The 14,128-nt window shown below is 40.1% G+C and overlaps 2 long non-coding RNA genes across 3 annotated transcripts in view; one reads left to right on the forward strand and one right to left on the reverse strand.

Annotated features, from left to right (window-relative positions):
• LOC109867357 (uncharacterized) overlaps positions 1 to 8,124 on the reverse strand; it is a 76,476-nt gene extending 68,352 nt beyond the window's left edge. Inside the window, exon 1 of the long non-coding RNA XR_002251793.2 lies at positions 7,874 to 8,124. This is a non-coding gene — a long non-coding RNA (uncharacterized LOC109867357). The remainder of the gene's footprint in view (positions 1 to 7,873) is intronic.
• On the forward strand, positions 4,731 to 11,884 carry LOC109867356 (uncharacterized). 2 transcript variants are annotated; one of them, XR_002251791.2, is made up of 4 exons: positions 4,731 to 4,826; positions 5,207 to 5,422; positions 9,406 to 9,497; positions 11,350 to 11,884. It is a non-coding gene; the product is annotated as an uncharacterized LOC109867356 (long non-coding RNA). The 2 variants fall into 2 exon arrangements; XR_002251792.2 differs by having other exon boundaries at positions 9,432 to 9,497.
• The last annotated feature ends 2,244 nt before the right edge of the window (positions 11,885 to 14,128 follow it).

The following is a 14,128-nucleotide window of genomic DNA, read 5'->3' on the forward strand; positions in this document are numbered from 1 at the left end:
GTGATAGTAAATAAAAGGTCTGCAAATGTATTTGCCTGGTTATTTGTACTTATTTGTACAGAAAATATTACTGTTTTGAATCAGTCACTCAGTAAACTTGTACTGCTTTCTACATGAGTCATGTAGATGAGGTTAATGTCTTGGGGGTCTGTTGTCTACAGCTGACTACTCATTCTCACCCATGTACCAAAGCAGGAAGGTCTCCATTGAAAGGCCACTACACATGACCATGTACAACCTTGTGTTTTGTAGATGAGGTTAATTTCTTGAGGGTCTAGCCTTGTCTACAGCTGGACAGCCACTCTCACCCATTTACCATAGCAGGAACGTTCTCATTGAAAGGCCACTACACATAACAAGGTTAGGTAAATGTCTTGAGGTTATAGCCTCCCCAATAATATATGAACAACTAAAACAAGGATGAAGTGACTGTCTTTGTAGTACTCTTTATTGTGATTTGTAAAGTGTGAATAAGTAAGAAACTGCATAATCCAAACAGCAAAACCAAGTATGTAGCTCACAACTTGACACAAATGGTCATCAACCAGAAGAAGAGAAAGTATGTGTGCACACGTTTTCCAAACAACACTCCAACATTTATTGTAGGGTGCCACACGTGATTATAGCATCCTGGAAAGACACTTGGTTTGAGGAAGTAATCCTTGTAGTTGTTGCGTATGTCTATAGCAACTTTGGATGCACTGTCTGCCGACATGCTTCTTGGGTCCAGGAAACTGATGTCCTCTTGTACCACCTGTCTCAACTCTCCTGGAAGTGGGTGTGGAGTGGTCAACAAACGTGGGGTGGATGTACCGTGTTGATGAATCTGTGTTGTCAGTGTCTGTTGTGCAAAGATAGTTGTGGAGGGTCACACAGGCCTTCACAATGGTCTCCGTTTTCTCTGGGACAACCTCAAGGGTCTGTCCCAGGATCCTCAATCTTGCAGCAAGGATCCCAAAGCAGTTCTCTGACATTTTCCAGGCTCTTGAGTGGTGGTAGTTATAGATCTTCTTGGCGTCATCAAGGCCAGTATTGAACAGTAGTCATCTAGGCCATTAGTATTGAACAAGAACATGAAGGCTATTTAAAAAAATATTTAACGTGGCAAGTCATTTAAGAACAAATTCTTATTTTACAATGACTGCCTACCCTGGCCAAACCCTCCCCTAACGACACTGGGCCAATTGCACACCACCCTATGGGACTCCCAATCACAGCCAGTTGTGATACAGCCTAGGATTGAACCAGAGTCTATAATGATGCCTCTAGCACTGAGACGTAGTGCCTTAGACCACTGTGCCACTCGGGGGCCCTCAAATGTGTCCTGTAACAACTGTGTAGCCTATGCTTTGGACATAGGCTTCCATCCTCTTATTGGGAGGCGAGATCACTTTTATGTGAGGCATATCATTACAATGTCTATATTTGTATAATTTTCACATCATATGTATATATAGTCACATGTATTTAGTGTATCTTACCTGGATATGGCCAGTGTCTTGCATCACAAACTGCCATCAAGATCATTGACAAAAAGCCCTTGAAATTATAGTAATCGCTGCCCGAGTTTGTCGGATATCGGATCCGAACGTGATGTCGACAGCTCCTGCACAAAACGGATAATTCAAACAATCCCCAAAATCTCTGGCAATTTCTGCCCATTGTACCACAGAGGGATAAGCAACAAAAGTCTCATTCAGGACATGTCAGATAGCCTGGCACACTTCTGTGACGATGGCACAAACTGTAGAGATTCCTAGCTTACAAGTTATAGCTCTTAGCGATACTTTGCTGTGTGCTGCCACTCACCAAAAACTCAAGGGCCACAGACTGCCTTTCTGCAGCACTTACGGGCAAGCTGTGAGTTCTCTGGTGCGAGATTTGAGTGGCAAGTCATCAACTCTGGCAACCGACATCTGAAAGTATTGAAAATGTCTTTCCTCGTCAATGCTTCACATAGGTTGGACAAGAGACGTGTAATTCTCCATTGTCCCCTCTTGTAGTGTTCAGTGGACGAACTTGCATTTTCTCAGTATTTTTAGTATTCTACTCCTGAGTAGAGATAGCAATTCAAACTCTTGTTGTTAAAGCTCCAGCAATTGCAATTCAAAAAGAGACATACTTGCTAATCTGGCTAAAACGTATTCGTAAATCATCAGACTAGTCTGACATATATCTAGCATTTGTAAACAGGTATATAACACTGGATCCGGAAGTTCAAATGTCGTCGCTAGCTAGTTAAAAAGAGTGCCTCGGCCCCTCTTGCTCTGTAAGCTACTCTGGCTCCCCAAGCCCCTAGTGGATATACACTATACAAGGCGGACTTCCTCTCTGGGTGTGATGCAACAAAAACAGTCCGCTGCCCCCCCAAAAAACGACTTTGCCCACGTGCATCAGCACTTTTTCTCTTGTTATGTCAGTCACTGACAGTGACTCAATTAGCTGAGTCAGCTACAGTATGAAATGTTCTTTAGGATTTAGACCATCACTGTCAATACTTATCTGCATCCAAATGTGAATAGCACAGCAGCAGCCATACACATTAGGCCCCGTCTTTGCTAATAACCATAGGGATAGACTTCCACAGTTAAAGAAGGAATCCTACCCCCCCCCTCCTCACCCCGCCCTCATATTTTCGGTCTATGATTTTCAAAATACAGTTGGATTATGTTCTCCTGTGGTTAATTTCTCTCTTTGAAGTACTTAAACAGGTCAGTCTACATCTCCATATCAAAGCATTATGAAATTAGCCATTTTCCTTCTCTCTTATTTCGTTGAACATACAGAGACAGAGAGAGAGAGTGTTGCCTGCAGTGATATGCCATTGTCAGCCAACACAGAGCTCCTTTCTAACAGGAGTAACAGTGCAACAGGGAGAATCAGCAGCATTCTACTGAAGCGAAGAATGAGATCACTGGGCTTTTTGAGCAAGGTCAATGCCGAGGCAAGGCGAGGCACACCATGTTTAAAATTCACTCCTCTCCCCACCGCTGAGCACTTGAAACACACAGTGCCATTCCACGAAACCTACTAGCCATTATGTAAAGAGACGCAGGGCTTTAAGTAAATACGTAATCTTAATGAATGCAGGGATCTCGGGGGGTAGGGGGAACCCAAGTCAAGCAGGGCAGGGTCAGAAACACAGAGGGAATAATCCTGTGAGTCAACAAGACGTCTGTTAGCTCCCTACCATCACAACCTGCAGAAACATTTACAGTGAGTAAAAACCTGGAGTCCCCAGCCTTTGATATGCTTAATCTACACACCAATAAAGTGTGGGACTGCAGCCAAATGCTCAGTTGCTGTACACAACATACACTTGAAAACCAAATCAGTCTCTTTGAGTGCAGTTTACGGCATGGTCACCACCAAAGAAAAGGATTCAAGGAGTTTGGTACCACAACGAATCAACTAAATTAAAATTAAAATAAGAAATCACAAGACTCTGATTATCCCATATGCAACTTGACATGAGTACAATGACATTTATCCATATGTGACCCGTACTCTGAACTATGCATCTTTGACATATCTGTTATGCTGTACTGCATGTACACTATATCCGGTTCAGGACTTCCTCTTTGTCTCATGAACACTGACCTTCATCATTGGCCCCAACTCATCCTGGATGCATAAACCTAAAACAAAAGGACAGCCATTAGATGACATGTCGCACAATCTTGGGGTCTTGTTCTGGCCCCGTGCCTGCTGGCTGTGTCCTTTGCTTTGCCCAGTTTGCTCTGTGAGACTGCCAGGACATTGAGCCTGACACATCAGAACTGCTGCTCTCTCGGTGCCCTCTTTCATTCCCACTATCACAGAGTCAAAGCCTGCAGAGACGGAGCTGTCCAGAGACTGAGCCCTGCTGGGTTTGACTGGGCCAAGATCCCATCAAGCCTGGAGGAGAGGGTCATCCTCTTCCCCGACTTCAACTTGCTATGATCTCTGAACCGATTCTAAAAAGGCCCCTGACTTGATTCGAGCAGACAGTCCCCTTTGAAAGCTCCCTTTGGTTTGGCTTCTGTAGCCTGAAAAGGGAAGTGCAGGGTCAGGCTACACACAAGCAGGAAAAAGCTAAACCAAAGAGAGAAAAAAATACAGCTGATAGCCATGCTCCAGGTGCAGATGGCCCACTGTTTTATGTATGGCCTCAATGGATCATTGGAGACTGGAGGCATATAATATAGAAGGATTATGCAAAAACATGGTCATCCAAAGTTCTAATAATCATTTACAAAGGTCATTTCCATGACAAGGAATGTTCACTGGTTTGCCAAGACATTTGGGTCTCTAATACAGCTAAAAATAAGCCTTACTGAGAGGCAAGGAGTAAATTGAAAATCTTCCCAAAAACGTATACTGTATCTGTAGTTCTTACATTCTGTAGTTCTAGGTATCTTAATCTAAATTCTGATGACATATTCTATTTACAATTAACATAAAACAAGTATTTCAGTTGTTATAATTTGTGGTAATACAGTATATACTGTATGTATTAGAGCATTTTCAGTGTGTGTGCCTCCTATTATATTACTTAGTACTTTATGCGAGCAAATTCATGATGTGATCAAAGCAGACACTGGCCCCAAGGGCTCAGGCTACTGCAACCCTGAAAACCAGCCAGGGTGAGAGGTCAGAGGACTGGAAGCAAAGATCCAAGTCCCATCCCATTGTGTGACACGCCTCCTTCACCATTCGCCCCCAGAGGCTTAGTGTCAGTGTTAACACTTCAAACACTCAATATTTCCACAAAACACAAAGGACACACAACTGCTTGCCATTGTCATCGTTTCTTATAGAAAACGAGATATGGATCCCTCCCAAAGGTCAGAGTGTGTTGAAGTTTCCATGATTAAGTCATGCTTTGTTGTTTGACTTTTCCCAGTTGAAATCTTTACTTTTGGGAGAAAATTGTGTCGTTGGCTCAACCTTGTGGAATAAAATTCAATCAATCTAAAGCTCTATATGGTAAATGTTAGTGTCTAATGATAACTGCATTTTAAGAATATACCAGATTTCGGGGAGATGACTTCAAATGTCAAACTATGATTTTGTTAAATCATGGATTTTATTCCAGAGTTGAAAGACCATACTGTGATACCTATACTGGGCACCAATATGTCCATCAATAAAACAGAAACACTGAAATATGTCTGTTTCACTTTACCAAGTAAAATAATCACACGTGTTGTTTCCTTGTCTGCAGTGTGACTTAACACACCTATGGCATCATGTGCGACATCACAGCCACTGCTGGAGGCTAATCTCCAAACACTGGGATCTGATTTTCAGCAGTATTGACAGTTCAAGAATCAATCTGTGCCAGCTTCCTCTCTACTGAACCTGATGCCGCTCTCATACTACGCATGTGACTGAGCTGTACGACTCAGTTTCCCTGTGCTGTGTGCCTGCTTCTGAGAGGGTGAGAAAACTCCTTATTTTATGAGTCACTGATTACGGTCTGCACTCTGATATCGGCGCTGTTACTGTTCTTTCCTCACACAAAACTACAAGGCCACCCTTATTTTCACTGCATTTTTACATCTCCTCCCTCTTTCTTTCTACAACTAACAACAACTACGAGTTGTTAATAAATATATAATTGCATGGTCAAAGAGTGTGTTTTCACGCAGCATGAAAACTCCCGGTTTCTGCACCATGTAGAACGCGCTGCAGGCACTCTCTTGCGGGAAGGTCTCATTTTCAGCCTCCTGCCGTGCAATATTCAGTCTAGTCTGAAATCATTTGGGACTCATTTTAGGGTTTAGGACTTATCAAGTATGCTGACAATAATGGATAGCAAAGCTACAAATGAAACACAGCTTTTCACGTGGAGGGTTTTAGTGGCAGGCAACATTCAGTGCGCAGAGGTCCTGAATCCAAGCTCAGTGTGTCACATAACACCAGAAAACTGGTTTATGGCACAGACTGCACCCAGCGCTCACAAATAGTACACTGAGATGCAATATAATTCCAAATATCATTCAGTAAATTGCTTTTGAGTTAAGACAGAAATGTAGTGTCATGTGTTAGTGTATAAGATATTAATATATTTTTGTGGAGAATGACAATTTAGTTATTTGCTTTTACGTCTATATAGTTCATCACCTTAAATTTGAAAATAAGAAATCATTCTGATGAGTTGGGTGATTGATATGAAATCGTATGTATTATTTTTCCATTTGTATAATCAGTCTGAATGCATCTCAAGTTGAGCTAATCCTGAAAAGAAAAAAATATATATATCAAGGACAAGGATGCACCTTCAACTGCATACTGTAGAAACGAAGAGCAGAATAATGTTACTATGGAAGGCTTTGGTGAAAGGATTCAAGGACTTAACAATTCCACATCCTCTCAGCCTGTCCTTCATCTCTAATAATCAAGCTTGGCCACAGAATATTCCTCTGGATGGGAAGAAGAAGCATGTCGCCTGTTCTCCTCTCAGTCATCTTAAAGACTGCCAGTCTGGGGTCTTCCTCTTGAAGTCTTCTGTCACTTTTATGACTTCAAATGCTAGGCAAAGCCTTTTTTTAACAGACTGGCGTGTCTTTAAAGGCAGATATCTTTTCTGTGCTACATTAGCATGAGATAAAGGGTAGCCCATCTATTGCAACGGAAACCCGGAGAAGCCTAGACCACAGACGCTGTGAACTCGTTTGTTGCTTGTGCACAAAAGGGCACCAATGCAGACCAACCAGTTGTGGTAGTGGAGGATATGGAACAACAAATCATGCACCTTGTATGGAAACAGATGTTTAATCTAAAGACAATTCAACTGTGACAGAATTATATTAGAGCAAACAATGGCTTATATCAAATGGAAACTACCAATTTACTAGAACATAAATGTGTAAATGGTTTCAAAATGAGGATATGTTTTAAGTCCAAACAATTGTCAAAATTATATTTGAGGAGTAATACTATTTTCAGGACACAAAAAACTTTCATGTAAAGCAGACTATATTTAATGTATACATGTACAGCATTACCTAATGAGATAGTTCCTTCACAATTACATATGGCGAGAGAAAACATTGAGTGTTTGCAGTATTTCTCTGTTCTCTGTAGTTAGGTGTTAGCATAGGGAGGTGCTTGCGAGCATTTTATGGCAGGCTGCTCCAGAGAGCAGGAGGCAGGCTCTCTCCCTCCCTTGCAGTGCAGGAGGCCACCTAGCCACACACAATTACACCCAGAGCAAGGCAGCAGCCTAACCCGTACTCTGTCATGGGCCAGGCCTCAGTTAGATCTCAGCATGCATGCTCAATGATCTGTTATTAATTAATCAATCAAAACTAACCAAGGTAAACCTTGCTTTTTAAACAGGTCAGAACACACACTGTTCCACATTGGGGGTTTTGCACTCATAAAATACTGCACTCTGCTCACAGAGGATCCTTTTCTGAAGATAAGTGTGGATTCAAACAAGGCTTCTGATACTATGAAAATATGGCTGCTGTGCTGATACTTTATATAAAGTGTATGTTATTTCAACACACACCACACACACACCACACGAGCCATGTGAATAACAAAGGGTCAGGTGAATTGGATAGATTACAATGTGAATATGGCCTATATCACCAAACGAAAATATATGCATGAATTTAAATATTATGAATGAGTGTTGACAATTAACATGTTGGGTTAAGACATATAAGAAGTTTGGGCTTACCTATGAACTGTCATGCATACCTTTAATAACTTGTATTTAAATTATAAATTGCACATGACATTTTATTTCATGTTTGTATAACACTTTTAAGAATGTAGTAGGCTACTCTGGTTAGTGTCAAGTTATGTAGCAATCCACTGTAGCCTTCATCAAATGTGCAATATAAAACAAGAAAATAGATAATATTAGGCTACTTACGTAGATGCTTGCGAGGCTGCAGAACTATATCCTCCCTGAATGTTTTTTGATACTACAATAATATTATTTAGGCCTTCAAAAGTAAATCCACCGAACATGAAAAACATAAACCTGAACCATAATATCCCAGTAGTCTTACTGAGTAGGCAATGATGTTTCCGTTTTTCGACTATAAATCAATTTGCAGATCATTAAAGTCATTATTGACAACACGGAAAAATGTCCAGAATCATCAGCGCCGAACAGTAGGAAATCATGTTGATGGACCTGACTGTACATGCATGTCCACTGAGCGGCGCCGTAGTCCGCATTTTAAAATTAGACATGCGCGTGAAGGAGAGTTGGGCGCTTGAATCCTTCCTTTAGCAAATGCACGGTGTCATGTATGCGTTAAACAGTTGAACAATGATCGGGAGAGTGAACAACAGTTATTTAAAATGAAACTACAGGTAGGTGAAACCCACATACCATGCTTATGTCGAGTATACAAATTAAGCATTGCATACAAAACATGGTGTCATCGTGGAGATAACTCGGTGTATGAGTTGTTAGCGATTCATACACCTACCTACATCCGACACAGTCAAACAGTAAGTCAATGCACCAATACACACAACACATTGCAATATATTATTTTCAAATAGTGGGTAATTCATTTTTCCTACTGTCTGTTCTGGGGTGGCCTTAACACGGTCCAGATTCAGCCGTAGGCCTATAAGACAGACACACTGTAATGTGAAGCTGATTAAAATTACTATTATAGTGTACTTTACAGCTTTTATAGCCTCGTTTATAAAGTATATTCAGCATCATCAATGTAGTCACAGATGTATTGTAAGATATAATGTGTTGATAGACCCTCACAGGACAATATGATATGGTGATCAACAAAGCAAATGTCTCCTCACTTCAATCTATATTACTATAATGTTTTTCTCTCTCTCCCTCTCACACATAGCCTTCACTCTTTAGTAATGTTCATTACCTGCAAATCAGTTACACAAAGTTTGAAACATGAGACAAGCCGAGAAACAATAACACTCCTTTCTACAAATTACATAGCTGGTGAAGGATTAGCATTGGACCACACAATCATCCCCAGCCATGGTCAGGATTTCACACTCTGAATAAGTTCCCAGACTGAAACTCCTTTGCACTTGCAGTACTTCACCCAGTATACCAATAAGATAGCCCCCTATCAAGGTTTGATAGCTGAAAGAAAGCAAAGCAGGTTTAAAGCCCAAGCCCGTCGGGATGTATCCCGGGATGGGACCCTAACAGATGGGAAGTACTGTAAGAGACGAGTCTTAAGGTCAATCTGAGATTCAGTGATGAAGCCGTGGGCACCGCTCTTAGCAGTGTTTTTAAAGTTGACTTAACAAAGCAGATTGTATGGTCAGACAAAACTCAAGACCATATTGCAGCATTTTTTCATGCTTCCATTGTCTAGTTTGCTACAGGCTGTATTGCTGCCTGACACCAAATGGTCCAATAAAATTGTGATCATTATGTTTGTCTGTCCATTTTTATAGCTAACCTTGATTTGAATGTTTCCCAGCTGATCCGCTCAACAGCGGGCGATGAGGAGGTTGAAGCTGTCTAAACATGTGCAGCCATACTGCAGGTAATTCATTGGTCAAGTCAATAAATGAACTTTATCTTTACATCTATGAGTGTACTTAACTGTGGAGTAGCTGTTGTTTGTGCTATTAGACCATACATAGAGTGCATATTTGGCCATTAGTTAACACTTCATAGAGTCTGTTTTGATAGGGTGTTATTAAGACTTGTGGGACTCCTCTTGGTCCAGTCGCCGTACTTTTTTCCTGGATGCTGTAAAAACACTTGCTGCGGTTTGGTAAATTAACAGAGAGCCCCCTAATGGAGTAATTACACAGAGCCAAACATCTATTTTTCACCTGTGCTCTGCCATTACTCTCCGTCCCCCATCCACTCCATTGGAAGTCACTTACTCTCCTTACAGTGAGTTATCATTGACTGCCATTTAGGCGTTCTGGAGCAATTTGTCTTACTGAGGCTGGGGCCGGCCTCATTGCAGTGAACAATCATTCTCCACCAATATATAAAACATTCATAGGGAAAAAAGGAGAGAAAATACAGCACAAACAGATAGTGGATAGTGGCTAATAGATACTAGGAAAGAGACAGACAAGAAAAATAATGTAGTCGATTAAAGGGAGAGGTAAATGGCGGTACCTTGGCGGTACAAATGTATAGAGGCTCTGCCATAGGACAAATCTGCCTTCCGGAACTCCAGCTCTATCTGTGAAATGTGGGGGCTACGGTTGTTGAATTGAATATAAATAAACACTTGATACTACATAGATACTTTTCTAATCATAAATCACACATCAGAATATATATATAAAAAATATATACACTAATTTACTCTCATTTTAATATAGTTGTACTCTCTTTTGAGATAGTCACTGAACATTTTTCATGAGACTGTAGTGAGGTTTTTGACAAGATATAGACAAGGTTTCAGTAATCCAGACTTCTTATATAATGGATGTACTATTCTAGCCTCTGACAGATGTAGTGTCTGTTTTCGTTTCTTCTTGACACTTATTTTATCGAGTAAAGATATTGATTGGCTCAAGGGTCCACTCCTCTAGTTTTCCATGTCTAGATCAGTTGTCGACTTAAAGGTAAGGAGGGGAAGTTGCGGGCACCATGGTCCTGAGAGCACTGGAGAAGGGCTCACTTTGAATCAACCAGATAAGACCTGTGTCTACCGTGTTGTACAGTAGTAGTCACAATAGTACAAGCGGTATCATGATGTGGGTTGGAATAGGCTATTTCTCACATACTGTATGAATGGATATTGGCTTTCTTTTAAAACACAGACCATTAAGTTACATGCTATTTGATAGCTTTGCTTTGTAAATGCCTCTGTTAGTTTAGCTTAGTAACGAAGCATTATTGCTAAAATTATAGACACACATTGTGCTTTTTGTGGATTGTAAAACATACTGTATAACTTCTTGAATATCTTTTTTGTTTTGAAAGTGTGTATTGTGGTTATTCAAGCAGCATACTGTACTATAGACTGTCTTTGTTGTGGAGGGGAGTCTCAAATTCAATCCAGACCATCAATTTTACCTTGGACCTGAATGGTAAGAATTATTACCTGCCTGAGAAATCAATCAACTTAAGACTACCCATCATGTTACTTAGCTTCTTGCCACATAAGTTGAACTAACTATAGCTAACAATCAGACTCAACATTCAACACAATATGTTCTGTGAACGTCTCCGGAAAGTTATAGCCTAAACGTTTGACATGGTAGGCAAGAGATGTCACAGCTTTATGCGTAGCCTGTCTGACATGTGTATCCCATTCAACCTGGCTGCATTCCCCTGAAGGGTTAGTAGTGTGCTTAACTGTTTTGTTAGATTACTCACTCTCACTGCTTAACACAATGACAAATAACCATTATTTTTTCTTGCAGTGATAATCCGGACAATTTAAACATTTCTTACAAGCAGAAGTGAAACCATTAATCCTGTGAGATTCTTCTGATAAGTGGTGACTGTGAAGTAATGGCCATGTCTCCCTGGAAAAATAAAAATATGTGGACAATTAAAGCAAGATGGACATTATCTGGCAAGAGTCCCTACTCCCCTTTTCTTTAGCAGTATTGTAATTGATCTGTCCCTTTGTTACTAAACTGAATATTGAGTCCTGGCTTTTTGTTCATTATCTGTGGATTTTAACATGGTGCATATTTGTCAAGTTCGAAAATCATGTAAAAAAGGAAACCAGTGATTCTTTTCTTCACATATACAAATGCTGTTCTGAAGAAAAGTCAATTCTCATGTCACCTGCTAAAGTTTCTGGCTATAATGTGTTGCCCTTTCCAGGCACCCCTGTTGTTTAGTTATTTGAAAGTACTTTGACAAGCTGCAGTATATGACAGGAGTATATTGTATCTGGAATTAAGTCCATTCACATTTAATTGTCCTTAAAAACTCTGTCAAACTTTTGCTCTGGGAGTTTTCTTTGCCCTAGAAAATCAATGTGACATGTTTGGGCCGGGGGGCAGGGGGGGGGGGTAATAATCTGGTTCCCTGACCATAGTGAACACCCTAATTTCAGTGGCTTGGCAAAGAGATTTAGTGTGTTGAATTATGGTAATTAAAGGTTGAATTATAAAAGTTTGACATTTTCACCCTCAATTGTGTGAGCAAAAAGTGTATGGAATCATATATACAATTTTAAGTTGATATTTTTAATTGCAAAGTACATTATATTAATTTCCTCCTACGTATAACAAAAGGTGAAGTGGCATCACAATTATAGTTGAAAAGTGTAGTCCTCCAAAACATTTGATATTATTTCACTCTGCTATGTTGACTTTAACATTATATGTGCCTCTGTTACTAACTGTAATCAGTTGTTGATATTGCTGTCCCTGAGTGTTTCATGTCATTGACAGTCAGATAATTAGGTATCATCTATGCTTCAATAACAATATAAAAATCCATTATAATGGATGGTTTTAATTAATGCCATATTTGATTATTAGCTCATTTAAATGTTTATATTATGGCACATATGCTAATATTTGATAGAAAGAGCAGAAATGAATTGTATTACCCTTAGAGCATAGCTGTTTTTAATGGTATGATTCCTTAACTGTGTAATGACAGGAAAGGGGTTATTTCTGTGATTTATCCATCTGAGATAATGTTAGCAAGACTTTGATATTGCATTAAGATTGGGGAGAAGGTCATATATGAAGATGCCAAAACCAACACCAGGGCAACTTGCCCATCTGAAAGGACATATATTTTCACATGGAGGTCTTGGGAATGAAAGAACAGTGGGAGGTTTAATTTAGAGATGGTCAATACAACAACATTCAGATGGGCCATCCTCTGATCTCATAAGAATATTCTCTCCAAAGAACCTCAAACTATCCAATTTAGATGAAATCCACATGTAGTTCATATTAACCATTCCATATTGAACCTGGAACGTTGTATTCTACATACCAAATAGAGAATATTTTGGCAGAATCCCCGTGCCTGGCATGTGATATTCTGCATTATTTTGGCCGTAATTCTGTTTAGATCAAAGGGATTCAAGGGGCCTAAGTTTCAAATCCCCCAAAGCCCATTTTGGCTACTCTTTATTTAGCTCATTGGCATTCTGACACCATGCTTCTGAGACTTTGAACCCTCAAAGTTTGGAAAAGCTGAATCGCTTCTTTAAACACATCAGTGGGCCAGATTAAAGAATATCACTAAGCATCTTAAGGTTTTAGTGCAGTGTGGCGGCATGGTTTGGGCTTCTGGGGCCATTTACCGCCATATACTGTATTAACAATGGCTGAGAAAACAGGCCGAGGGGGGTGGAGAAAACTCCCCTCATGCTAAATTGAGTTTGGGTAACATTAAGTAGAGTAGAAAGAATGATACTGAAGAGCTGGAGTAAAGGTCAAAAAGAGTCAGTTGGATACCTCAGTGTTGTTTCAATGTTTTAGCTAAACTTATTTGTTCATTTTAAGTTTAAAATAAGTTGATTTCTAGGTTTTTTACATGTACTGGCTTATACCGGCTTATATGTTACTATAACACTACTTTGTCACTGAAACAGAGGCAGAAATTCAATGAAATGGTACTGAAATTGATTTTTAATTGGCCACCTCCCTCTTTCAGGTACAGTATATCTCCAAATAAGTCAACACATTCACACGCCTTAACAATTTGCCACATGTGAGTACCAGCTGCTTTAACCACGTTGGTATTGTACCTTTCCATCCAGAATTAAGTCCAAGCTATTCATTTACCTAAACAGATAGATCAACCTGTAGAAGTGTATGTGAAACAAAAGTAGTTTCTAATAAGTGGGATTTTGGTCATGTGCAAAGATTCCTCACCACAGACTCTTACACCCCCTCAATCTTATCAGCCCTCATGATTAAGATTTGGCACCTTGGACCACATTGTCTTCATTTTGGAAATATTTCAGCTGCATTTCTGCCACTCTGAAGGGAGATGAAGATAAAGGAGAAGAAGGGTAAAAACACACCCTGTTGTGTGAATCCTAGAGAAGGCCTTGAACCCTGCCATTCATCCCTTTCACTTCATCAGCTGAGTCTAATTGCCAGAGAGGACAGGAGACCCCAGGCCCCATTGTTCCTCCTCCTCTTTGGAGCCTGAAAAGTGAAAGGGCCGCTTTTGATCTTTTTTTCAGATTTTTTTCTCTTTTCTGTCATCCCCTGC

The sequence above is a fragment of the Oncorhynchus kisutch genome, linkage group LG22 (genome assembly GCF_002021735.2).
Source record: "Oncorhynchus kisutch isolate 150728-3 linkage group LG22, Okis_V2, whole genome shotgun sequence".
Classification (NCBI taxonomy): Eukaryota; Metazoa; Chordata; class Actinopteri; order Salmoniformes; family Salmonidae; genus Oncorhynchus; species Oncorhynchus kisutch.